Below are 27,868 nucleotides of genomic sequence, written 5' to 3'. Positions count from 1 at the left end.
TAAACTTGTTTTAAAGTAGCAGTTTTTCGCCACTGAAGACACGAGGGGGAAAAAAGCAAATAAGATTTTAAGGAATAATACTTACCCACAGTGCCACCTGAAGAAAAACTCTGCTCTTTATTGAATAACAAATCTTGCGGTGCCAAATTGTCAGATTATTTACCTCGTAAAGCAGGGAGCTGGGAGGATACCCAGGAGAATAGGTGTCAGTCAAGCCTACGGAGTTGGTAAAACAATCTGTCGATGTGATTTTGCGTGCATGTGTGTGCTTGCAAATGTGTGTTTGCATGCAGCTGTGTGTGTGTGTGTGTGTGTGTGTGTGTGTGCGTGTGTGCTCCGTGTTTGTGTGTATGTATGTATGCGTGTGTGTGCTGGTAAAACAATCTGTCAGTGTTTTGACAGCCATGTCACATGCCGCGGATCAGTCTCAGGGGAGCCCGCGATGAGAACTCCTGATTACCCCTCTATGCACGATTCCTATATTTAACCCCGGCAACCGTGACTCGCGTGTAGTACGGATGACTTGCTGTGCGGGGGGAAATTGTTTTGCAGCAGGTGCGGAGGGTCGTACGGGGCAAGGAGAGGGAAAAAAAAGTTTTCAAGGTGACACAAGGCACAGTGGTGTAGCAATGAATTCCTTTGCCATCTGTCTATCATTAAGGTAAGTTGCTTGGAAACAGCATCACTCAGTCACACAAAAGGGTGTATGAACTCCTGATGCTTGAATAAAGATGTTGCTACAAGAGCCTGGATCTTTATTAACATGACCGACAGTGTGTTTCTGTTCTCATGCAAGTTCCCCAAGCCGAGCTGCTCCATGTCACCGTAGTCTTATACCACTGGAGCTAATCGAGGTCAAGTGCTCAAGGTTACCACTTCAGTAATTGTTCATTTCTTAACCTACAAGTTGGGAACTGGAACGAGTTTCTCGCGACGACCAGAGCGCAAGTTTTCTTGAGACTTGGACCCACGACGAGGATAAATTCCTCGAATTTCAGTTACGGCCTGAGAACGAGCCTGATGTAGAGTATTAATGGTGCAGTAGGGGATGCACACAGCAATATAAACTATGTGCTGCAGAAGAAAAAAGCTGTGGTGGTTTTCTCTCTGTGTGTTAATGGCAGTGGCAGGGTGACATAACATAACTCTTGATTTATAAGGCTATTTGAAATGCCATCGCTCGCGGGGCTGTACCCATAGAGCAGGCAGGGAGGATCGCTGACAGCTCACTGACTACAGGATGGTGAGACAGAAACGCCTGGTGTGTCTGTCTGTCGAGCTCTCCCTCCTTATCTCTCTGTCGACCCTCTTTTGTTCTGTCTCATCTGTTTTGTTCCCTCGTCTTTCGCTCCTACTCGCTCTCTCTGCATCTTTCTTTTCATCCCTTGTGGTGGCAAGGGGTCGCAGCACTGTGGGACTTTCACAGCTCAAACAGCTAGACTCCAAAGCACCCATTAAGTTCAAAAGACACACTGTGCTGGGAACCTTTACACTAGGTGGGAACCAGTAGTTTTTTTTGTCACCAACGAAGTTAAAGCTCTTCAGGTAAAGTAAAATTTTTGCCACTTGATATATTTCTCACATGCACGTTGCCTGTCAGCCACGGGGCATTTTTAGAAATTTTGAAATATATCAGCCCGACATTGGGATGATTGACTGTGACGTGTTCATGTGGTATAATTTGGATGTTGTTAGCTAAATGCACAGAGAGGTGACTGAAATGGGGTATAGGTTGAGGTCATGACCTTGAGGTGTGTGCAGGTATGAGAGTCATGTACTCTGAGACACTCACCTGTTTAGCCTCCAGGACTAAAAGGTGATAGAGACAGGAGTGAAAGCAGTCCTTTCAGAGCATTTTGAAAGCTGTATAATCATAAGTGTGTGTGTTTCTGTAAGTGCAGGTCTGTGTACGGGTTGCAAACTACCATGTGGATACTTCCATCGTGGAAGGGGGAATTTTAAAGGCCGACACATGAGAAGAAAACTATCTAGCAGCTAAGACAAAAGCCCAGGTGGGGTCAGCCATTGTCATGCCCGTAAGTGGACATATACGATACCCATTTGTCAGCATGTTCACATTACCGAGGACATTTTGGAAAGCAACTGCTGTAATGTGATCACTGAAAAATAGTAGGGACTACAATGTGAGGCACAAGCAGGTTTGACTGGGCGGGAACTGAAGGAGCATCAGTGCTTGGTGGGGGAATTCCTGAGTGGAAACAAATCCCCGCACTGTCACACAGCTTTTGGTGTTTGTGTATCAAGGTATGTTTGAAGAATGTTGCCACCGTACATTGTCATCGCTGACAGGGACACCGAACGCCACATTGAACGGCGGGGGAACATCGACCTTTAATTTCTGACACAACATCACATCACAAGTCAGCTGTCAGGTGGTCTGCACGATCCCTCTCTGTGGATGCTCGAAAATAACCCTTAGAGGTCCCCGTTAAAATTTCTGCCGACAATTAGCCCAAGTATCTGTTTGTGATGCACAAACACGAAGGAAACGCCGAAGCCTCTGGTTTAAGTAGCAACCTGTGGGAACAGAGACTGTGTTGCCTCTTACTGTGACTCATGCAGTCTGTCTTTTCTGTGGTTGGGGTAAATGGTCTGACCCCAGCATCAGTCACCATCAGCCCACAGACAGGCTCTCATTTTACTGTCTCAGGAATTTACCGCCCTATTCAAAGCTGGAGTCGTTGTAAGACGATACGACAGTATTCTGAATCAACAATAATTCTGGATTATAAAAGTCAAATATTGTGTGAGCTGTTGATGAAAAACATTCTTCTGTTTTCATTACATATCTTAAGCGTGTGTGTTAAAGTTGTAGGCTCAAGTACACGTAACTTTCTTCCGGCCCTGGGTGACTATTAAATCATTGTTTAAAGTGAAAGCCACAGTCAAATCAGTCAGCGGTGAAAACAAATCCCAGCGTAGCCACACATTGTTATCCACTAAGAAACTGTGTTGTCTTACTGAAAATTCTGTTAAGGGATTAAGAAAAGAAGTACAAACAAAACACATCCTGGATAAACATACTAAATTCATGCCCGTCGCTGGCAACATCTTAGTGTTCGGCTCTGCCGTGAGTCATTACTGTCTGGGAGGTCATGTTTCAGTCAGATTAGCAGTCACCTCATGAATGTCTGTTTGCCCAGTGATTAAGTCCATTAGCTTTTGACTTTATGGACTTAATGAAACTTACACGATCGCCACTTAAATCTCTTTTTCTCTCTGTGCGCGTTTGTCTTTGAAGAAACACAACAACCATCCTGCCAAATCCAGACGAACCCAAATTGCGTCTCGGCTTGTGGCCCTTCCAAATCTTCTTGCATCGAAACATCTCTCCCCCTTCACTTTTTCTTTAAACACAAGGCCCTGTTATCACCCTTGCTTCCTCTTCCCTCCTTCCCACTCCCTCCTTTATTTTTTCAAAGCATGAGAACGGGGCCGGGGCGATTAAGGAATCCTAGCCCTGGCTAATCACCCCGGACTGGAGCACTTCCGCTGCGCTGATTACCGAGGAAACCATTAAGGAGAAGAAAGTGGCTGGATCTTTCATCCTGGTCGGCCGGGCTCAGGGGAGGTCAGAGAGGGGTGTGTTTGATAGGCCATTTACCCTTCCTGTTCTTATTATTCCAGCATTTCCTCTATCTGGACTCAACACGACTGCAGCAAGCGGACCCTGGACCCGACTTGCCCTCCCTCCCAAAAGGCTGTAATCATTGCCATACTGATGTCCTGGACTCATTGGAACGTGTGCATGACAGTATGTTTAAACACACATGTTAATGCGCACCTTGTCGCACATTCCGCTCACTTTCGCACTCTCACACACACATCATACTGGTACTTCAGGTTTAATATAGCTTTTCTTCTCCCCTCCTCCTCCATCAATAGGTCTAGTTGAGCAGCAATGACCCTGGAAGAAACAGGGTCCATGCATATACAAGCAGCGCCCCTTCCTCCCTCATTTTCCACCCCCTTCCCAAAAAACAAAACCAGTGTATTTGCGTGCACCAGGGCCTCATGGGTACTGTCACAGATGGTGCTAATGACGTGTGCCCCAGCAGAGGCAGCGCCCTTGTTCGCGCTAGACTGGTGACATATGCTCAGTCGCAGGGCCATCAGTGGAGCACGGCAGCCCCCAGTGTCCGGGAGAAACACCCCCGTAACCCCTCTGCTACGGCGACACAATGTCAGAGGCAGACCCTAAACAAACAGAGAGTCCGGCTCTGCCTCTTTCTCTCTCTTCATTGTATTTCAATCTGTTTCTTTCTCAGTCTCCACCCCCCCACCCCCACTGTCTGTTTCTGTCTCTCCCTGTTACTTCTCCCTCCCCTATGTTGTTCATCCCTCCTCTGCCTTTTCCCCTAATGTCCCCACTGAGCCTGACTTGATGGATGACCCTTTGCTTTGGCGATTAGGGTCCCCGTGGGGGCCCCTTCCCTCCTCTGGAGGAATCCGGGCTCAGCGGAGTGACAGAGCAAGTTCAGGCCGCCGCCTGCCTCTGAGTGTAAGCGCGTGCATAGCAGATATCAGGGGGATTCGTATAGAAGGGTGACAGGATGTATCAGCCGAGTGCAGTCTCATAGTCAGTAATGGGCAAAGCACTAGCCTGTCTTGGTGTCCTGTGGTCTTCCCCTCCACCCCATACTGCCCACACTGTCACAGAGGGACTGAGATGAGAGCAGATGTGTTCTGATTTTATTTCTCTTCTGCTCTTTACAGATGTTGTAATATAAAATAAGATGGAAAAAAAACTAAAAGGAAATTTAAAAAGAAAGGTTATTAAATTTGGTACTAAACCACATAATTGCCTGTTATTTTCTGTGCAGTATTTTGTTACAGTATCCAAAGGTGACACCAATGCACTGACACTTTAACAAAAAGCCCCCGAATGGGGGAATTCCTCGAACATGAGGGCAACCAAAAAAGGCTATTGGCCGTCATTATCCCTGTAACCCGACCTGCTTGGTGTTACTGTAACTCCACACTGATGCACCATGGGTAAGAACAAACCTCTAGAGACTTTTTGTACTGTACAGTGATGCCACACCGGCCTTTTGTACAGCAGCATTCCTACAGAAAGTAGTAAAACTGCTGAAAGGTAGCTGGGGACAAATTACCAAATTACACCACAGCCTCTGGGGAAGACAATGAGGAATCAGTCGAAAGTGTTGGAGGAAAAACACTGTGTCATGTTTCTGAAACCAAGAAGATGTAACCATAGACTCCTTTTGTTCGACTTAAAGCAGAAAGCTGGCTGTCTCACCGTTTGTTTACAGGGAACGTTAAGTTGATGAGCTCATGCCGAGATTCACTTTTCTATGTAAATGGATTAGCTAAAGGACAGGTGCAGTAATTCTAACTCAGCAATAATAGAAGAACATGAATACTAGAATATGCATGCACACGGCAAGCAATGTGTGTAAAAAGGTTTGGAGGGAAATTATTAGCTTTGATAATTGTTCGTTTAGTCTCAGTTGCCTTAATTATTTATTGGTAGCTCTGCGTTTTCAAAGTGCACAGTTTTGCCTTTGGACTCAGAGCAGAGAAACAACAACGTGACTCACTCTGAGAATGGATGGAAATCAACAATCAACAACAAATGGCAAATGAGAGACATTTGGAAATCAATTCGTTTATTTGGCAAATTGTACATTTGATGAATTTCTTAACTCTGAAAGGTGAAAGCAGACACTGGAACACTTTTTGTACCGAGGGACACAAACTCCTGTCCAAATTTAATAAATTTACAAGCTGAAGCGCGCAGACGACCGCGACTCGTGTGCCTCCAGAGGGTTTATTTTCTCTCTAGCTTTGTTGTTTGGTCAGTATACAGTATAGTATGTGTGTTTACTCCAGACAAAACAGACAGGGTTTACTCACATCGCAGCAAATTTAGATCTGTCTTAGATCTATCTAATCTATGTTGTACTGACAATCTACATCAATCACAACAATCCAATGCAAATACAAACAAAGCGGTTAAAATGAGCCTGTAATACTGCACAGCACAGTAATTCCTCTGTTTAATGGCAACGAGAGAAAACTAAAAACATATCCAGCGTTAGCTAAGCAGCAGCTCTGGCTGGTGTCGAGGTGTGACTCGCAGCTCTGAGCAACATTTGTGATTTAAAAAAGCTTCCTTTGCTTGTAAAATATATCATTGACTCCCTGTGATCGGAACCACAGAACAGTGAAAGAATTCAGATCCTTTACCTAAGGAGGAAAACCACAAATAATAATAATGCACTTTATTGCAAAATATTTGACTTGAGTAAAAATAGAAAAATGCCATATGTCATATTATCGATTACATTAGCAGACTAATAGATCAGTTTGTAAATTATAGCCAATCACTTGCTTTAGATGCACTTAGTTCAGTGGTTTCCCATCTGAACATCAGGCCTGAGGGTCACAAGATAAATCTGATGGAGGTGCGACGTGATTAATAAGGTAAAAAGACAAGAAATTCTGCTACACAAATGTATATTTTTAGCACTTGCATCGGATCCTTTTTTCCTTGAAATATTGTGTAATTGTACCTCTTTGGACAGTTACTGAAATAAAATCACATGAGACATTCACAGGGGAAATGTCTATTTGGTGGACCCACTGGTTTAGTCTTTAACAACTGATCTTTAGCAATTTATAAACTACCATAAAATAAAATACAGAAATATTCAAATACCTCAAATTTATGCCTGAATACAGCCAAAGAAACAGGGTCATTTCTGAGGCTTACCTTCATCAACACGCTGAATGAATACATTCAGAAATGTTCCTTCACTGACTGCTGTAGACCACAGTTCAGCTTTCTGTGATGGAAAATGAAATGCAGACAAAGTATTTCATTACCTCGCCAAAATAAAACCTTTGAGCTTTAATTCAATCGCTGCGAAAGGAAAAACATGTCCACAATAAGGCCACAATAAGAAACTCCCTTTTCATTTCACCTACTGCCATGAATTTTTATTTCTTTTTGTTCCCCCCAAACAAAGAATCATCAGATTCTGAGTGTTTGCATGCTTATGTTTGCAAGCACGGAAAATTTAAATTCTGGATCTGCAAAATATTAATGAAAAAAAAAATCTCCAAAAATCCTGCCCTGGTGGTCCTAACTGGTCACCATTTTGTTACTTTGGAATAATGGACACCATGTGAGGAAGCCAGAGGTCCCACAGACGACGAAGCAGCAGCAGGCTGAATGAAAAGGAAGAAAGAAGAGGTAGCTTATTTATGTTTCCCAAAGAGCTCACATCCGGAGATAATCTGCTATATCCTAAGATAATCTTTAGTATCTTAAACGCACCGGTCCAGCTGTAATTAATGGCAGAGAAGCGACGACACGGCGACTCAGAGAAGTTTGTCCTATCACTGTATGGGCAGCTCACATGTTCTGCTTCTGATTTAAAGTTGGTGCAGCGTACCCAGCAGTCAGAGCTTTTCCATCTTTCTTTTAGACCTGCGCTCCTTGTTTTTAACTGAATAGCTTCTGTCCACCCGAGATTACTTATTTGTGACACTGTTTAAATTAAGTTCATAAATCAAGTTTGAGATATTTTTTTTTACCCCCTAATATCAGTATTAGCCTCAAAAATTCAGCATGGCCACCACTTGATATATGTGGTAAGTTCATATCGTTCTTGTTTAGGAAAAAATGTGTAACTTGGTTTTAGTGTTGGCTTCTATTGTAACTCACAAAGTTCTGCCTTGTGTCTAGGTTTTATTTCCTTTTTGATTAAATCCTGAGTCTTTATCCTTCCTGACCTGAGCTTTAACAAGACCAGAATTTAAACGCTGGCCTAAACCTTTTAGCTCGAGATTTCACAAGAAATTGTTTCTGAATATGATTTCTTTCACTTCGAAGGACACAAATCTGTTTTTAAATTATATCTATATAAAACACATTACATATTTCTCTCCCTGCCTCATTCTTACTAACAATATGACAACAGAGGTTAAAGATTTAAGAGTTTAAAACATGTGGCCATCTTTCCAGGACAAATCTGAAGCACTTTTTCATTTCACTTGTCCTGTAAAACCTTAAAAGAAGCATACATGAACCAGAGAGGCAAATCCTGTCAGGATGAGTGCATGTTCATCCCCACGCAGTGAGATGTGTGGGAACTGTTCACAGCAGCTCTGTGTCATCCCGGCTCCAGTGTCCAGACTCGTCATTTTTCACCCCGCCGCCGACACCGCCGTGGAAGGAGAGAGGATGTGTGTGTGTTTTAGTGAAAAGCACACCTGGCAGAGATGGAGACCTATAACCCCACCCCTCCACCAGCCGACCTGGAACCCTCCCCCATGTCTCCATCCCCCACCTCCCCTTTCTCCGCCCTCCATCGCACCTTCCTTCCAGGCCCCCGAGGGGTGGAGATGGATCTGTGTCTGGGCCGGTGATGTCACTCTAACCTGAGGTTTTAGAGTTCAGACGAGCGAACTGGAGGAACTATCTCGCTTTGTTTACAATGCATGCAGACTCTGGCATACGCATGTGAAAGCTGAAGCAGTTTCTGTATACGGTTTGTGGTCAAGCGCTTTTATCGTATGCTTTGTCATCAAATGTATGTAATTTCACTGGTTTTGCTGTACGTCTTCTAGAAAAAAGTTTGCGCTCCTGCACTTTTTATTGGGTTTCTTTTTTTTTTTTCATTTACAATGGGGATGATGAGAAGACTATAGAGGAAAAAAATACAAACAAACAAATTTAATGGAGACCAGGAAGAACATGTGTTTCCAGAGGTGGGGATTAGACAACTGTGAATCAAGCCTGCCAGCCTGGCTGAGTTTTCACTTCAAGAGCAGGAATAGAACAAATATGGCCCATAAAGTCAGATCAAACTGGACATTTCAGAAGGTCAAGAATCATTAGACTATAAAAAGAAAGAATTATTGCATTTTCAGCTTATTTTGTTTATTTGAAAATCAAGCAGGGACAGCAACGCTGATAGTTAATCAGTTCAAGATATCTTAAAGTGTGCGCCCTCCCTGAAAGAAGCCCTCAAGAGATATCTTATGTTGTTTCACATGTATACAGCCTATATGTAAACACAGACATGAAGACAAACAGCCACACAATGCCCACAATGCTTCATGTGGCTGGATTCATTTTTGAGGATTTAGGCCTTGTGTTCTGTACATACGAGCAAAGACATGCAAGAGAAGACAGCAGAGCACATGTCATGGGAGTCAGTCTGGATGAAAAGACTTGTCTCTCTTTCCTCAGTCAAGTCGTCATACTGTGCAGTCATGCTGCAGAAGTTTACGGATTTTAAAAGTCTTGACATTGTCCCATCAATTACAGGACACTGATGTCAGGGGCCGATCTGAGTCTCGGTGAATACTTTCAATATATGCAGTCAAAGTCAGAGCAGTCAAAACATATTCCAGGCACATCTTTGACAGCCTCACTTTTTCCACAGAACTGTCAGCAGCTCTGCTAGACGTCGACGAGTGTGTGTGTGTGTGTGAGAGTGTACATGTGCCTGTGTGTGCACATGCAGTGATTAACACCCCGTTCTCCATGTCAGATAAAAGCATGAAGAATGGCATGGAGAAAAAGGAAAAGAAAAAAAGAGGAGGCGTCTCCCCAGCCAGTTGTAGCTTTAGTTATCTGATCAATACCTTGCAATTACAGAGATTTATGTCACCCAACATTCCAGGGCGAGTTCGTCTCACAGCCACCTGTGGAAATATGATCTGTTTTTAACTCATCCAACAGCAGGAGAGAGGAGAGGTGAGCTTCAGTAGTCAACTTCACCTGAGTTTCCACTATAAATACATCGAGCCACACTCCTCTTTCAGGCCACAGCAAAACGGAACCTCATTTCGGTACGCCAGCCAGGATGCATTCCAAAACAGCATATCATTATAGTTTGACTGATAGGGTGTAACTGTGCTTTCTGTTTGGGTCAGCTTTGATGGGTATCTCAAAACCCATTATTTCAAGTGTGACTTAAGTGTTCACCGTTAAAAGGTTCTGGGAACTTTTAGGTCATTTTCAAATACTGAAACAGTTTCGAATGCTGACAGTAAACAAAACACAAGTGTATCTTGACACTAATATTCAGGTGCACACATTGTAAGAGGCCCCACTCCAGTGTTACCTGCAAATATCACAGTAGCTTTAAATTTGGATTTGGACTGCAACATCTGTTGGGTTTTTGACAGGAAGAAGATATCGGTCTGCTGCTTTATGCTGTGTTGGTGTTGGATAAGGACACTGAATACTTGAACAGAATGCAACCATTTGCAACTGAATGGAACAACAGCAGTTTCACAAAGCGTTCCCGAGCCCGTGCAGTCATCTCCTTTTACACAATCACAGAGTGGTGAACCTCGCCCCATCCTTGCTTGTGAGCCTTTCGAAGAAGCCCGTTTCACACCTAATCATGACACTATCACCTGCTACCTGTTCACATGTGTTCTAAACAATTGTTTTCTCCTTATTTATTTATTAACCAACGCTATCAATACTAAATACATGTAAGACTTGAATGGAGGGCGGACATACAGAGTGCGATGCATGCAGTCTTCTGAGGATAAATGTTGTCTCTGGTCAGTCCTGATGCCCCCTGGGCTCCTGTTTTAAGGCTTATCCACTGAGGCGCTCCTTGCTCCATACATGGCAGCAGTGATTCTGGTTCCACTGCATGAGCTCTGCAGGACACCACATGCTTATAAAGCTCTAAATCAGAGTTCTCGCTGTGAGGGCCTCCAACACTAGCAGCTCCAGTGGAGGATGGATTGATGTCCATTTTAGCATTTCTAAGATTTTTCTCCTCTCCTTCCTTGTGTTCTCCCTCACTGACTTTGTCTGTTTTCTTCCTCTTTCCTTCCTTCATTCCTCACAGTGACTCATATAGCGGGAATGAAACACCACCAGCCTTCACCCACTCTGTTTCCTCAAACTCGGGCTGCTCTCCGTGCCATAGTATCCTCGCTCTCAGACAGTGAGTCTAAACTGCACCGTTTTGTTCTGATATACGGTTAGTAATTCAGTCCAGATAGGTCCTGTCAAAGCAGGTTTGCTGTGTAATTACCTGAAGTGCTCGTGTTTGATCAGATTCATTTGCAAAAGGTCAAAGCATCACACTCTGCTGTAGTTCCAAAGGGAATTATGGCCAGACTAGTTTTACTTCCAGTGGACAAAATGATCTGTCAAGCCTATAAAGAGGCTCAACAATAAAACTTAACCTTCAGTCTCACTCAAGTGAAGGTTTTTTTTTCTTTAACTTTTTATCCTTACCTCAAATTGAATTAGTCTGAAAAGGCCAGCACAGCTACAGAAGTTTCTTAAGGGCCTGCACCAAATTTTGCAATTTTTCTTATTTGGCTAGATTTGAAAGGAGAATTTTAGTGTTTATTCAGACTGTTTCAAAGGGTTTTCCGCAGTGCGTGAAGCAAAATGTCTGAGAGAAACACGCTGACCTGAAGCCTGTTTCAGATCTCGTAAGTGGAAATTTTCACGGTAATAAATTACTGCTGACACACTAAAAGGCTTTGTGGATCTGTCATATTCAAACACTTCATCAGACAATGGCATCCGTACATGATGACACAGCTTAGGTCAAACCATTCCAGACCTGGTAACTGTATCTCTTATTTTCTCTCCCCACAGAGCTTCTTAACTGGATTTACTGCAACGTGATACAGGAGCGAGTATTGAGTGTGGAGATGGTGGTTTGTGGTGCGAGTCTGCTTGTGCGTTGTGAGTGTGTACATACTTGTGTCAGTGTGTTTGTGTTTGCATGAGTGTAACACATTGGTGTGTTTGGGCAAGAGATCAGATGTTTGCCTGGTCCATCTCTGAGATGGTGGTGGAGAGCAGAGGACGCTGGGATATGCCGGCCTCGGGGGATCTTCTTGTGTGCTGAATGGAACTGTGGAATGCCACCATTGACAAACACGCTGCAAGCTATGAAACAACTGCCGCACAACTGAAATCAACACTGTGCATCCCTGCTATCCACCACAAAAGAGAAGTCAATCCAGGAAACTCAAGGAGAGAGAGAGAGAGAGAGATAGAGAGAGAGAGAGAGACAGAAGAGAAAAACAAACATTACAAGGGTGCCTCAGTATAGCCCAAAGGGGTTTCAATGTAATGTCACAGCAATGCTTAATATGGAGCACAGCATGTAATGAGTTGATGTAATAATAAGACATGCATTTCTTTAATATATATATGTATATATATTATTTAACAAGATCTATCCATACTCACACAAAATACATGTGTGACCAAGTCCATGCAGCTTAGAACTCCATGAAATGTAGTTTGAAAATATTTCTTCAAACCTCTTGGTGTACTTACATTCACCTCCTGTCTAACATCCAAGCTGTTTTGTTTTTCATTTCTCCGGAGTTGCATAATGAGGCCTACTAAGAGACAAGATAAATCTGGCCGTGCTGTACAGTTACTGCAGCTGTACTGTACAATGGTACAAATCTACCTGGAATGGGACTAAATCTAAATCATCCACTTTCCCTTGTCTGATAGGTAAGTGGGCAGCATGGATAAAGACTGTATGGACGCAGGCTGGCTGTAGCCCAGTTAGTGGAGCAGGTTGGCCATTAATCACAAGTGCACCTCCACTGTATGTGAACAGAACCTTAGGTGCTGAAAGCTCATATATCAGTATAAGTATAATAATAAGCACCATGTGGAGCATCCAGCAGGAAATGTAAGGTGCCCTAATCAACATGTGGAATTCCTTCCTTACAGAACCAAACGGGATCCTGACTGGGATCATTTTAAATCCCAAATGGAGCTTTTTTTTTTTTGTCTGTCTGTTTCTTCAGTTTTTTTATTTTCTTGTTGAGTTCTGGGTTGTGTGTTCATAATGTTCACACTTATTGCTGATAGTTTAGTCTCTCGTGTGTTTGATGTTGAGTTCTTTAAAGGTGCATTGAGGGTCGGCATAGCAAATTAACTTCTAAATAAATAATGTCTTTGTACACATGCATATGTCTCTGTTTTCCATGCCATGCTGCATTGACTCCTTAAGGTCCATCATTACATTCAATATCAATAAACATTTCTATTTATACTGATTTAGAATAATTCCTGAAGGATGATTAATGTTTCAGGTTTCTCGTCCTCTGTGTTCGATGAAAAGCTGAATCATTCCAAAAGTCCTTGATTGATACCACAAAGAAGGTCTGAGCTTTAAGAATGGCTTATGGACTTGTTGCATACACAGAAAGCAAAGCCCCAGAATAATGGAGGATCTCTCTGGTTTGGGGTCTTCTTCCACGATGTTTGCCATGTTTGCTTTGTGTAGAACACCCACAATTCAAAAAGCTTCCTGCTCAGCAAGGGGTTTATGAGGTGAAGGCGCTTTTTCTTTTCCACATTCAGACTCATAGCATTACCATACCCATCGTGGATCGTGGATCCGCAACATTGCCCAACGATTGTCACTCATGTAGTTTCTAATAATTTGCTCATGCTTGGCGGGATATTAAGCAGGCTTACAGCATTGTGAGACGAAACGATTTTAAGTCGTGTTGTGGTAGAAGGCGCGCGTCTGTGTGGGAATGTAATTGATTTATTTATTTTATGACAAGGATGCAAAGCAAGTGTGAGATTTGCTACTGTAATGCGGCTTCGGAGAGAGACGGGGAGCCATTGTGGGATGAAGGTGGGGGAAGGTAGTTTCTCATATGTGGCGAGCTCTCGCAATCCTTCCAAACCTTCCAAGAACGTTGATAAGCAGATCCCTGAAATGAAATCTTCCCCAGCACCCGGCTGGATCTGCCCCTAATCGTTTTATTTACAGTCACTGTAAAAGACGCCTCCCTTTTAATGGCGCCGTGGAATAATAGGCAGCCGAGGAACAATCGGTACAGTCCTAAGCGCATTCCCGCCTTCCATTTTCACATTAGGCTAATCGAGGCGAGAGGAAGGATATAAAGACATCAGTTGGATGAAATGAGTGTAATTGGAGAATAATGTAGTTAGTTTGCTCTAATCTTCTGCATAATATTAAAATGTTCTCAGTGCACCCCAGCTGCAAGCAATCACCCTGCTCTGAGGAACCTGGGCGACAATGCTTGGAGTGAAGAAGGATTGTGTGAGATTGAGGGCGAGATGTATGAGCGAGCAGGAAAAGGAAAGCGGGAGAAACACCTGGAAGCTTCAGTAGGAAGTCCAATAAACTGTCTGTGAAGGCCTTTGCCTGGATAAACTGAGCTCTTCCTCTATCTTTTTCCTGTCATGAAAAAGCAATCCTTGCACCCCACTGATGGCTGGCTAATTTGTACCGGGGGCTTGTTGGTTGCCAAGACTGGTTATGGTGTTGTTGAAATCAGGAACAGTGGGGACCAAAACTGTCAGCGTGGGTTTCAGAGGTTCATTTTCTCCATGCTGAGTACAGCCTGGTACAGCCTGACTGTTTTTTTTTCTTTTTTTCTTTGCTGCCAAAAAGCATCCTTCAGTACACCATTGTAAGCCCAGAGCTCAGATGCATTTTGAGAAGTTTACTCAGAGACTGGGGAAGAACGACTTGCTTTGTGTACACGATTTGGAATGATTAAAGATCTACTCCAGGTGTGAAAACATCTTCGGCTACATGTATTAAATTTTGTGCAACTTTAATGGTCTTGAGATTGAAAATTGAGAGGTCATCAGTCACTCTGCTCAATGTGGTCTCTGTTCAATTTAAAAAAAAAAAAACGACTGCTGCCTGAACCGTCTCCCAACGCTGAGCCAAGGAGGCTAAATGAACTTTTGATCATCCCTCTCTATACAATTAGGACTGTGGAGAAGTTGTAGTGTGAGCAGTCACAGCAGTAGCCTCACAGTGGAATTAAGGGTGAGGTTCATTAGTCCCCCTTTGGCTTAGCCTTGTCTGTGATTTCAAGGCAAAAAAAAAAAAAAAAAAAAAACTCGCTCTGAGGCGGCTCTTTAACTGGTGTTATTGTGCAAGAAAATTGTCATTAGACAGTGGAACAAATAACCTCGAAACGTCATGGGTGTCTTCGCTAGGGATCTAAAACAACAACAAAGAATTAATCAAATTAAAAGGGAGCCTTGTTATGCGATTTCAATTTAATTTCCACAACCGAGCCTTCTATTTAGTGTTTGACAAAACCTAAAAAAGGGCAAGTCACAGTTTAGGGGCTCAGTAACAGTTTTATATTAGTGAAGAATTATCAATCCTTTAAGCTAATTTGGATAAGTTGGGGAGCCATAGAGTGGGCTATGAAAACAGAGTAGTGTATTTGCTAAGCTCCCACCCCCTTCCACACTCTTTTAATGCCACCGGGGCACTAATGCACTTTTGTTTTCCCTTGTTGATCATCTGCCATTTAAGGCACATTAAATCCTGCAAATTAATATAAATCTATGAAAGCTATTAGTGATTTCCGCCCCGTATTAGGCGCCCACACAGGCCTGCCTGTGAGGCCTTGAGTAGGTCCTAAATAATGTCACAAAGACATAAAGCCCTGTTGTCAAGTCTGCGGATAAAAATGCCACTCTGACCTTTTTTTGTTTTCTTTTTTTTGCACAGTTTTTTGAACTACAACTTTGAGAACTTTACGTACCGTCCGTTCTATTCTTTTCTATTCATCTCCTCAGACCTTCCTCTTCAGTTTCTTCTCCACTTTGTGCTCTCCTCTCTGTTCCTCATAGCCAAGCAGTTTAGGCAAGTGCCATATGCCCTGATTAAAGCTAGCGGCAGGCCAAGGAGCACAGGGAGGCTGTTTTGTCATTAGCCCCTCGCGCGGCTGAGGTGGAAACTCATTTAGCCCCATGCTGGACCTTCATTATGATAGACTTGTATCAGATGGCATCTCTGGCTGGGATCTCTGGCTCCTGGCTAACGGATGGGGAGATGCTGTGGCTTCGGCCCCTCTCCAGCCCCAGCAGGAAAAAAGAAAGGACTTTAAATGGGGATAAGGCTGGAGGAGAATGTGACTGGGTAATGGGAAGCGAATGGAGATGGCAGGGGAGAATAGCTGAGAGTGTAGCAGGGGGAGAGGAACAGGTCGAGCCTGAGGTTAAAGGTTATAGATCCTGGAGGTGGGCCTGAAAAGTATCCGGGACGCAGGGTTGAGCCAGGAAGAAAAGATTAAGAATAAGAAATTGTTGCTGGTGTTTTTAGTCTCATTAAAAGCACTCTACAGCAGTAACTGTTGACCATCGCATTCATCTTTGGTTAAGGAGCTGGTTGACAGGGGTGTGCAGAAAATGAACACTGAGTTAAGCTGGTGGCGAACACACTGCGTTGGTAAAGAGAAATTCAGGCGCGTAAAACTGGTAGAACACACTCCAGAGTTTCTTGTTGTTAATTAACTCACAAGTTAATCATTCTTACCATTTCATGGTCTACTGACAACGGGCACAGTAGCTCAGAATAACTAATGCTGGTGTGTGATAAAATACCAAGAACAGAAGACAATCCACGGTGCAATGAATGTCTGCCTGCAAAGCTTGCTGCTGCTTACAGCCCTGCTGATCACTTGTCGGTCAGTTTATCCACCACCCTCTCATCTTTTCTCCACAGACCAGCTGAGTCGTTGGAGATGAAGGCCTTCCCCGTGTCTGTTCATGGTGGACGTGAGTGAGTTCTCCTCCTGTTATTGACCTTCAGATGTGCTAAAAGTGAGATGTCTGTGAGATGTGATTTTCCTGTTGTCTAAGATGCTGTTTAAACCACGTTTCCACCAAACACTTTCAGAACTGTACCACTGAAACCTGTACTACATGGACTTAAACTGTAGGTCTGTTTTGCATTTCCACTGCAGGCAGTACTCTCACATGTAGATGGGGTTTTTGCCAGGACTTTTAGTGCTAAGCTCTTTCACTTTTCCAGCAGCTGGGAAACAACAGATGAGTCTTTTCTTGGTCTTGAGAAGCTGCAGCATTTATTAAGTGACACACTGTAACCTACACTGCACATATCCTGCCAGAACGACGACCTACTGCCAACTTTTTCCTCTGCTCTGCTTGCATTCGGTCATTGCAGGTCATTGAATGCTTTGTTGTTGTTTTTTGTGGTCATTATTTTACAACAATGAGACAAGCTTTTTCTGGCTGCAGGCAGCAAGACCAAAGACTGCTGGAAAAACAGGAGAGTTTGGGAAATCCTACATCAGAACTCAGATGATGAGATGACTCTGGTTTCTCCTTTTGATCACTCAGTATGCAGTGTTTTAGCTCCACCTTTTAGTATTGGCTCAATCTCGAATGTCAACAGAGGGGAAACGGGAAAATAGGATGAAATGTAGTGGATCTAGTTTTAATTTTTTTCAACTTATTTTAAGGGAAATGCCAAAATAACCAATCTCATGTGTGACAAACTGAACCTAACTGAACTGCAGAAATGTGACTTCAGTTGAACAGCCGACATGACTGCTTCTCGTTGTGCTTTTAGAAGTGCTCACACAGATAGCAAGAAGGACATTTACAGGTTTTTTGTAGACTTTTGCGTGGAAAGCGTGCAGACTTACAGATCTCTGATTATTACTTTCGTACTTGCCTTCTGTATGAACGAATGCTGCGGTGCAACAGCATCTTGATGGGAAGAAGCTGGAGGAGAAATATGAGGCGGGGAGTTGTTAAGAGGCTGATGTTGGTTCTGCAGAAGAGGAATACGAGGGGATGGGCCTGGAGGGAGCTGAGGCTGAATGGAGAGTAGATACAGGCCTGAGGGTCCTGACTCGGGGTTACTAACATGGTTTGGTGAGAAGACAGAAAGGTGTGGGGTAGAGAGCAGAAGAAGACAGCTGGGCCTGGAGCAGAAGGCAGTTGATGGGGCTCCGGTCTTGAGATGGGGCCCTTCAAGGATCTGGGTCTTGCTCAGCCTGGTGCCTCTCTGGCAGATGCTGCAGCAGACTGGATGAGGGGACCACCACTGACAGACTGCTGGCGGCTAGAGCTCTGTGTTCCTGGTAGACCGAAACCACCTCTCTGTCTGGCTGTGTGTGTCTCTCTCTCTGCTGTAGTCTCCATGAGTCTACCCCTCCCTTGCTCCATCTTTCTCTCTGTCTGCAGTTCTTCCTCTTCCTCCTCCTTTTCATTGTACCCACTACCATCACAGCTTACAGCTGCACCTCCTACACACAAATCCACACACACACATACAGCAAAAACATGCTTGCTGCTGACACACACAAAAAACTGTGCACACACTGCGCACATGGAGTACAAAAATTATCAGCTTCAAATGTTCCAAAGCAAATGGCTGAAACAAATTTCTCCCTATTTGCTGACAGTTGTGCTACCTCTTGTAATAAAAAGTCAATGAACCAAGGGCAGTCAATATATTCCAATAACAAAGACTGAGAGATTTGTCATTTTCCCACTCTCTGCTTTTTTTTGATGAAAACATGCCTCCCTTCTTTAGCAGGAGGAGAATGGGGGGTGGTGGGTAAGCCACACATGCACACAAAAACAGTCACACTGTCTCTTAAAAGAGAGAAATCTAGGGGGAAAAAATGCCTGCACTCCTCCCCACCAAACACAACCTGAAGAGAAGGCATCTGACTGTGACAAACCAAATACGCTCTGTAATAGAATTTTCCATCTCTGCAAAACTGATAAGGAAGAGAAAACATAACAACAGCAAGTAGCACATATCTGAAGGAGGTGATTTCAAAGAACAACACCAAGGCGCTCCAGATGCCTCCTCTCGCTGAGTTCTTACATAAATATGCCGTTAAGCGATATGATGCATTATTATTACCTGAAAACATGCTATGAGCCCGGGTAGGGAGCATACAAGCCAAGCGCCTTAGCTCCCCAAAGGAGATTGTCTCGACATCACACATCAGCCTGTGCTATTGGATTCCCTGACTTTTAACTGGGTTAACCCACTTCCTGGTGAATACAAATTCAATTTTAACAGCCGCAGTTTTTTATTTGCCATGTGTGCCCCCCCCCCCCCCACTTCCCTTTTCACTTGCCTTGCTCTCAATAGACTGGAATAACCACGTAGAAACAATTTACCCCTATTGAGTATACACAAGCTATAAAATTGAAATGAAGTGCTAGTACATGTGTGCAAAAAAGAGAAAGGGGCGGGGGGCATCTCAGCAAGAGAGAATTATCCCTCTAGTTTGTTTTATTTCTTCCATCTATCTATCTGTGCCCATAGCTCTCTTTCTCAAGCCTCTCCTGCCATCAGCGCTGGCAGATGTTCATAATCTTACATACAGTGTTTCCTGGTTCTGAATGGAGCAGCCATTTGTATTGGATACTCACTCACCTTTAACCACACGCACATACACACACACACACACACACACATACACACAAAAGCTTTTACAAAACACCTTGATGTGCCTTGATGAACATTAACAAATCCATTAAGCTATAAGAATGTGATTATGATACTTAAAGTTTTGCCTTCTGTTATATTGTATAAACAAATTATCTGATTTTAATGAAACCTGATTCATCAGTCAAAGTCACAGCTTATTATTAGTATGTTTAGAATTAAAGCAACATTTTTCAATTTGGCACACCTCCAGTTACACCGTGGACAGCTTTACACATGCATTGTTATGATTACATGATTTATGATCAAAAACTAATGAGTCCACAACATTGCTGACAGCCTAAGCTAGCTAGCTAGCTAAGCTAACAAGGTAAAAGCAGCTGTTAGCAGCAGTCATAAGCTAATTTGCTTTGTGGCATTGATTGCCCATGTTTATACATACATATATATTGTACAATGTACAGCATGATTAAAAATAAAAATAAAATAAATATCTTTAGATGATCTCAAATCCTTCAAAGCGCCCTGAGAAAATTTTGAGAACTACAACAGAAGACACTTGAAGGGGCTTTTTGGTCCTGACAGGAACCTCATGCGCACACTGAGGGTCTTCAAAGCTGAGTCTGTTTTTAACAGTGCAGGCTTGTCTTCCAGGTCCTGTGTGACTGTCTTCTCAATGGGCTAATGGCTTTCCTCAAGCAAGAGGAGGGAGAGCAGGGCCTAAACAAAGCCAGATGAGGGAGTCAGGAAGCCTTTCAGGACTTCATTAGGTCTTCTCTCTGTGAGGGGAGGTTAAGAGACCAGCAAGCTGGTACTGTTTAGCTGCTTAACGTCAACAGGAATGCTCATGCAGCTGCTCTGTAGACCCACCGACGAGCTCACACAGGACACGGCAAAGGGAAGCAAACGCACACGTGCACAACATACTACGTGCATGCGTGTAGACAGACAGATGATGACGGATAGACATGCACGCACATACGCACCCCCCATGTGGCCCCTGATTCAGACAACACACACACACACACCAGTTTAGCTGATGTTATGCTCCACAGACTATGGATACAGAAATACATCATGGTAAAAGTTGCACAATTTGCAGAGTAAACAATTACTGCAGCAACAGAACATTTTATATACTAATGCAGAGACAAAGTTTTTTTTTAATTTCGTATAAAATATCTAGGATGTTTAAAATATTTGTGAAATCAGCAGACTGCCCTACTTTCCAATAAGCCTGGTAATAATAGATGACAATTCGTGCCGTTCAAGCTAATATCTGCGACCTGATCATTTTCACAGAAATTAATTAATTTCTCTGTGATTGACCTGGCCTGGCCCTAAATCCTGTCAGGGGAAGGTCACAGGTTCCTGCACTCTCTGCTATGGAGGAATAGATGTGGAAAAATATTAAATATTATAGTAATTACTATAATGAATAAATACATGTCGATTGAGCTCTCCTTTGTACTTTATACATGACATTTATGAATATCAGGAAATGTTTTTACCTAACAAATTGCCACTTTGCTATTGATGATGACGTTTTCCTCTTCACACACACACACACACACACACACAAACACACACAAAAAAGCACCCAAATTCACACAACCTGAAGATAGTCCAAGCATTTGACCAAGAGAGCTTCAACTCTCTGTTAGGCTGGAGGTATTAAGGATGGATCAGCTTTACGTGTGTGTGTGTGTGTGTGTGATTTCACAGGTATTGTGTTGCAGCTGGTCGCCTGCCCTGAAACACTGAGCAGGTTACCAACTCCATCCTAACAGGCCTGAAAGGAGACAGAGGAGAAAAGGCCAGTTGATTAGATGGCTATCATAGCTTGAGACACGTGTAGCTGAGACTTGATGAGTAAGGTAGAGAGGAGTGTATTGGTGTGTGTGTGTGTGTGTGTGTGTGTGTGTGTGTGTGTTTGTGTGTGTGTGTGTGAAGGCGAGGAGGAGAGGGTGAAAGGGGAGCTGATGAATATCAAATGAACAGAGAAGAGGTCTGTAAGTTGAGCCTTGCATATATTTTTTTGCCTGCTATGTTTGTGTATGTACGTGTGTGTGTGTGTGCACGTGTGCGTGTGTGTGTGTGTGTGTGCACGTGTGCGTGTATGTGCATGCAAGAGCTCCTGTGTGTAAGGGCAGGGGTGGAGGTGTTTTGTTGTCGTCTCAGAGTGAATAGAACGGGAGGTGATGATAGTGTGAGTAAAGAGAGGTAGGTGTGTGTGTGTGTGTGCGTGTGTGTGTGTGTCTGCATGTGTCTGTGTGTGAGGGCTGTGTTCAAGCACCACCTAGTGCTCAAGTCTGGCACCTCACCTGTGAAGCAAATCCTAAGACCTCAACTGTCACAATTAGAAGTTGAACCTTGAGACACTCCCATCCGGTGATGCGTCAGTGACGGTCGTAAACATGTCGGATATTAAGATCGCCTTCTTTAGAGTTCAAACTGTTTCAAAGTCAAATGTTTATTCTGGTAATAATATTAAAATGCAGGAACAGGTTTTACGACGTTATATCACCGCTAACTTTTCATAAAAAAATCTCTCAGAACACGCACAGACGTGTAGATGATCAGTATAGTCATTTATACCATAAAGAAATGATTAGAAATGATTATAAAGATTAGATATAAATATCATCATAATGCTGTAGAAATGTGATGATGTGACACGGCCCTTGGAGAGGAAAATACTATCGAAATCACTCCCACACAACACCTCCTGACTGTTGTAAGATTCAGGGGCCATTGTGAGACGGAGATAATGTCACAGTCGATTCCTCACTCGTCTGACAGTCACCACCAGCCACCAGATAAGAGGCACGAGGAGAGCGCCGGATAATTATGGCACACATGGCTTAGCAAACTTTCCCCCATTTCGCCCGCTCATTTCAATGTGCCCTTGAATACAGTATACTGTCAACACACATCCATCGCAGTCGGCTTGCTCCAACTTAGCACCACAGCCCCATCAAGCCCCTCCAAACAGGCTGGTGACAGTGATGTGAGGCTGTCGCGCTGGATCAAGGTAATTCAGTCTGAACCCCCCCCATCCCCCCGCCATCCCCACTCCCTCCTCCCCCGTTGTCAGTCGAGCGCGCCGTGACCCTCGGGCCTTCAGATTCAGCTCCCCAGACCTGTTTATTTTTATCACAACAATGAAAATTAGCATGATGCTGAACGCCTATGCACACCGCACGCCTGCAAGGCTGTTTGAGTGTGCATATGTATATGTGTGTGTGTGTGTGTGTTTATGTGATCAGGGTGTGTGTATGTGTGTGTGGGCTGGAGTGACAGTGTCACCTTCTTATCACAGGGCCAATGCTGTGTAGACAGGCAGATTTAGCTGAGAGATTGAGGGGGCTTGCTGGTTACCACTGTGTGCTCTGACAGGTATCACCAATACAAGGATTATCAAAACAAAGATTCCATAAATCTGTCAGAATGAGCGAAGTGTCCCATGGCGGTTTTGCGAAAGAAACGTCAAAATCACTGATCACGCAGTTTCTCTGCACCTTATCTCATTTGGTTTTAACGTCAGGCTGATTTCATTCACATTCAGATATCCATCATGAGCACAGTTTGTTTTGGTGTGTGCATTTGAAAAAGTTTGCTGTTGGAGCAGTTTAATTCTGATGGGCGTCCACAGAAACACTTCATTCAAAAGTAGGTTAACTACCAGAGAAAATGTGTTTCACTTTACTTCAAAAATTGAGGCATTTGCTGATTTTATCGCTTTTTAAAATATGAGAAAATGACAAAAAAATTAAGATGAATTACAAGTTAAAAGAACCTAAAATTGATTTGTTATACAGTGAATTGTTCACAATTCACTGTAAAACAATTAAATTCAATTGCCTCAATTACCTGAACTGTGTTAAACTATGTTTTTCTGGCTTATTGCACACTGCAGTTTTCTCCAGCTTCCCTTTTTATTTTCACTCATTTTCTAACATTTACTGACTGACATTGCTGAGATCTAAATCTTTAAAAAATTTAAAAGGGAACAAACACACACTGGACCTTTAGCATAACTGCAGAAATGTGCAGTTTTAAACACTGAGTCTAAGAACTACGTCAGCAGTCAGACTGGCTGGGTGGATGGAGCTGAGACAGATGTTTAACGCTTTGTCTGCCTGGCCACACACACACACACACACACACAGATAAAGCCCTAGCAGCTCTGCTCAGATGTGCCTTCCCTCACTCCACACACACTCTGGTGGAAGAATTTTCCAGTGTGACTGATAGCAGCGATGGAGGTGAAGATAAGCCTGATTAATTGGGAGGTTGGGTGGCAGAGGGAGGCTCCACAGAGGCTACGCTGCACTGCTTCAGCACTGCCTCTGTGGCATCACGTGCCACCACTCAAACAATTTGTCAACACCACTGAACGACATTTATTGACTGCACCCATGGTCTCCATTTTGCAAAGTGGTATTTTGTCAAAGCTGAAAAATGGCCTTCCTCAATCAACTCTGACACCCAGCTCCAAAGTTTTTTCTTTTTCTTTTCTTCTTGCTATCCCCTGTGTAATGGCAGAGACGAGTGTGGTGGTTCACAACATCAGACAGCCAAAGGTCAGCACAACACACTGTATTTATAATGAAAGACACGTGCGCCTTTTGCTCATAATACGTGGAAACACTTGCTCAAATGAGCTTCCTGCCCTCCTCTTCCTCTCTTTACAGTAACCTGTGAGAGAACCTGACATTAATGCAACAATCCAGCAGGACCTGAATCTCAAAGGGGCCAGCAATATTTTAACAGGAAAAAAAAAATGTAGTTATGTAAAGTGACGTCTAATTTGTACAAAATTGCTCAACCTTTCAGCAATTCATGTCAGTTTTTATTCTACAGCTCCTGCAGTCCTACAATTTGGAACTGAAATCTCCATCATTGGAGAAGTCCACCACAAATTAATTGCACAAAAAACAAAATTAGTTACACAAAATGACTGCTTTTGTTTCGAGTTGAACATAGTGACTAATCAAACTCCCACAAAGTCAGAATATTCCTTTGCTGTATGTGACTGCTGGACTGCCCAATAGTCTTACATTGTATTGTGTATTACTTTGATTGATTAAAACAAATACAACCAAGAGGGTGGTCCCAACACATCTCCATATAATCATTAAGAAGGATTTTAGACGGCAACGCGAGCTGGGCTCCCACGATTACCTCACACTGTAATTGCTCTCAGCACTTTAAAATTGCAATTTGTGTAACTTATCTTCTGTGATATGATTGCTCTGTCTTCATTGTCAGCCCTATCAATCACTGCATTGTGGAAAACTTTTCCCTCTAAACATATGTTCAACAAAAACAATCCAGTCGTGTGGTTTCACTGTGATTCAGGAATCCCTGAGAGCTCATTCAAACTGCAGGGGGAGAGACAGATATGGCAGAGCAGCGAAGATCCATTCAAATATGATTATAACTGAATTAATAGACATTGACGTTTGTGTTTGTTCCAATGTGGTGAACAGCCCAGCGTTTCCTGCCAATGGGCCCATGGATGACACTAATACCTTGTAATCAAAGGAAATGCGTATAGCTCCACAACCATTACATTCAGATTTTGTCTCTCTCATTTTCTTACTTCACTCTTGTTTGTTTCGGTGTAATGCAGATCAGTTCTGGGTTTATTTTCTACCCTCAAAGCTGAATCTTTTATTTGATTTGCGGTAGAAAAAAAAGAAAAATCACCGTCCCGGTGAAATTACATCCACATGGCAGAGGCTCTGAGCTCTTACTGTCGCTGGCATTGAGAACAGCCATGCCATGATGAAAAAACAAGGTTAGGAACAACTGAGGAGTTCTTTTCCAAAACACCCAGCTTCTATTTATAGGTAATAAATTATCAGATGACTCATTGTGTTTGAAATATTGAAACATTTAGGGGTGTTTGATGCACTAATGCGTTAATACTTCAACTCTTCTTTACGGCCGTTAAGGAAGATCAAAATAGCCCAACTGACTGTTGCTAAAAACAAAACCTAAGAAAGTGTAGAAATGTGAAATGCCGTTTGAGTTCTGCATTTCATTTACTCCTTAAAGCCTTGCAAGTACACCATTAAATCTTAAATATTCTTATTTTCTTTGTTCCACATGCGTATGTGCAGCAAAGTTGCATATAAGCAGCCTATTTACACACAAGAGCAACACTACAATGGTGCAAGTCGCTCCCACTTAATGATTCATTGTGTCCTGTTCACCTCAGGATGTGGCTGACATGGCATGAAGGGATCTCGATGAGCTCTCATATCTATCACTGAGCGACTTTTCTCCCTTTTTCTTCTCTAATGCCTGTGAAGACAGTTCACCCTCAGGAAAGAGGCGGCTACGTTTTCACCTCTTCCGCAAGCGGAGGAGGAGGGGGGAAATTAACCAGTTGAAAGGTTATGTGGTAAGTCAACATTAGCTTTTCGGCTTATCTCAGTGATTGAGCCCTGTAATTATATGACACAACTCTGAACGCTCACTGGTGGAATCCTTGTCTCTCTTTATCCTTTAACTTGGACTAAATAAGCTTCTGAAGTAAGTTGCTTTCATAAATTCATGACTCTTTGTTTGAACTTGTAACTGCTAATTTGTTATTGGGTCGGTTAAGTGACAGAATGCATTTGCATTTAGGGGAGTCCTGGTAGTCTGATGGGCTGGTGTGTCTTTTCTGTCTGTTAGCCAGGTTGTGGTTTGTTTGTTTTTTTGGGGGGGGGGGGGGTTAAATTTACTTGAGCTTTTGGAGTCCTTGTAACTGTCACTGTCTAGCATTTAATCAACCAGGAATGCCCTTGGGGTTATCTTACTGAAAAATCTGTACAGGGATCCTCAGTGAAAGCTTAAAACTCATAACCTTAATGGGCCCATTTTCTGAACTAGAGCCACTGTAATTGAAATATTAGTGGATTTACCTCGATGCAAGGTAACTGTACACCATGTACACAACTCTTAATCTTAATCCTTGACAAAACAATCTTGGTACAAACGGAGTCTGTATTATTGCTAATATTTAGGAATGGGGACATTGTGTCCCCCACTGATAGGCTTACTAAGCCACAATAAATCAGTCTTTTCTGTTAATATTTAGAAAGTCAAGGAACTAAGAGCTCGCGGTCCATCTGGATTTAATAGAGATAGAATTTTCTTGCAGTAGAATGAGAGAATCCACCCCTGCAATACCATAAAAAAACACTTGTTTGTTTCACATGGAGTACAGACGAGGGATATTCTTGGGATGGCCTCCTCTGTGTTTTTTTTTCTCCTGTATTTGGACAAAAACACCTAGTCCAATTGGTATGTGTTAGGGTGTGTGTGTGTGTGTATCTGTGTGTTAATAACTTCATGTTGCCTTGACACCCAACAGTCAACCAATAACGGATTTTTTTTTTAATCTTTTTCTCCAATGAAAGATCCATCAGGAGCATTTGCCAGCATGCAGAGGGGATGACATCTGTACAGTTTGCAATCTATTAATCATCCAAGAGCAAATACCTGAAGGAACACACAGTGAGACTCACAGCGTGATAAGGTCAAATTTCATATAATTATCACATGGTATGTGATCCTAATATTGGCAGTAGATACAGAACTACGCAGTTACACAAAGTTTTGGGAGTGTTCCTCGTGTTGTTCTTGTGCTAAGGCCCATCTCAGTTCAGATTTGCCACAGCAGACAGTGTGCAGTCAATCTGCAACCACTCATCGTCTGTCGGAGACTTCCGCATGTACTCCATTACCTTCTCGCTGTTGAACATAGCTCATTAAATCTCACTTTTCCATACCACTTGTCCCAGTAAATAAAGTTGCTGTTGGTGTGCTGCTGTCATGATCTACACTCTCTCTGTCTCTCTCACCACGCAGTGTTCTGAGGTAATTGAAAATGTGATCCATGAAGTCAGAAGCGCAATTTAACTCAAAGCCTTCCCCATGTTAGAGCTTCCACTCGTAACAGGTCAACGAATGAAATTAATTTTTAAAAAGGCGACCCATGAAATTGCACTATGATAGATGGGGTGTAAAAGCAATATTTTAATACATTTATGGCTATATATTTCCTGTTCCCCCGTGACGTGGAAACACCACTTCTCTGTGCGAAAAGATAGAGTTCATTCAGAGAAGGAGAGGGAGAGTTATCTCATCAGGGGGTACATTTTTTTAAGTAAAGGAATGTGAAAGTCTTGTAGTGGGATTTAAATCCTCTTCAGTGATTTTAGTTAATAATCAAGTCAAACAAGAATAAAATGAACACAACAAAATGGCAAATTGCAGTGGGAATCTGTACAGATCAAGACACATGCTAAGAAAATCTGAAATCATGAAATAATTGGTCATCCATGAGATGCCGATAGTAATGATGGAGTTTTGGCACATTATGCACAGCTTTTCAAGTTGAGTAACTGTCATTAAAGTAAATCAACACTACTCTACATACAACCAAATTCAGGCCATTTGAACAGCCCCTACATGGGGATGAGTCCAATGGCAGAAGGTCCAAGGCAGGAATTGGTCAGTCATGTCTGTTGGGAATAAAAAAAGGCCCAAGGACGTCAGTAAGTAAGCATGACACATCTTAGAATAGAATTCTACATCCCAAACCATTTCCAGCTTTTAAGCAT

The sequence above is a fragment of the Scatophagus argus genome, chromosome 18 (assembly GCF_020382885.2).
Source record: "Scatophagus argus isolate fScaArg1 chromosome 18, fScaArg1.pri, whole genome shotgun sequence".
Lineage (NCBI taxonomy): Eukaryota > Metazoa > Chordata > Actinopteri > Scatophagidae > Scatophagus > Scatophagus argus.
Note: the sequence above shows the minus strand (reverse complement) of the source record.